This window comes from Nannospalax galili, unplaced genomic scaffold (assembly GCF_000622305.1).
Source record: "Nannospalax galili isolate Female #2095 unplaced genomic scaffold, S.galili_v1.0 scaffold29375, whole genome shotgun sequence".
Lineage (NCBI taxonomy): Eukaryota > Metazoa > Chordata > Mammalia > Rodentia > Spalacidae > Nannospalax > Nannospalax galili.
The window spans coordinates 1-760 of record NW_008336244.1 but is presented as its reverse complement, the minus strand read 5'-3'; the positions used below and the strand labels follow the sequence as shown (position 1 = coordinate 760).

The following is a 760-nucleotide window of genomic DNA, read 5'->3' as shown; positions in this document are numbered from 1 at the left end:
TACGCACTGAAAAGTCTGAAATTCGTGTGAAACCTGAAATCATGACTCCCAGTTGTGATATGCACGCCCCAATCATCCTATACCGGAATAGGCATGCAAGTGTTCGCTCAGGTGGAGTTTTAACGTACTTCATGAATATTCGTGTGTTGAAGTCATGTGTTGTGGCCCTTCAGGGGTGAGGATGGAGTTAAGGAGAATCTAGAGCTTACCAGCGATAGGTGGGAAGTGGTAAGAGCTTCTCAGTCCAAGTTTGCGCGACATCGTCAAGAGCCATGTTCATGCCACACGACCTCTATTCTGCTGACAGGGTGTTCTCTTCCCAAGATTCTCATTGGATGGCTCCTGTCATTCTGCTGTTTCTAGACCAACACAGATCAGGCTTCTCCACATTGCGTGTGTGGCAATTCTGCACTGGCAGTGTAATTACATTGTCTCCTGTGCATTTCTCTTCTTCTCCCGAATCGAGTAGACAGGGTCTCCCAGAAACAGCCTGGCTGTGGAATGGCTTACTTGTGCAGACAGTGCTTCTCTGGATCGATGATGAGAACAACTACCTGAGGACGCTGAGGGTCTCATAACAAATGGCAATCTGAGGTCCAGACGTGTAGCCTCTGTGGAGACGACTAAGATTTTCACAGCCTGGCATTGCCTGGTTCTCCTGCTGGCAGTTTGTACACTCATTGTTCAGGTTTCCGCTTACAGGGCAGTAAGCCATTGGCATCAATCCTATTTTCACGGACCGAGAATGCTGGCCTTCCTT

General features: G+C 48.4%; 1 non-coding gene across 1 annotated transcript; it reads left to right on the top strand.

Annotated features, from left to right (window-relative positions):
- Positions 1-531: 531 nt before the first annotated feature.
- Positions 532-598, top strand: LOC115070000. The gene has a single exon (XR_003849216.1). It is a non-coding gene; the product is annotated as a small nucleolar RNA SNORD109A (small nucleolar RNA).
- Positions 599-760: the final 162 nt, after the last annotated feature.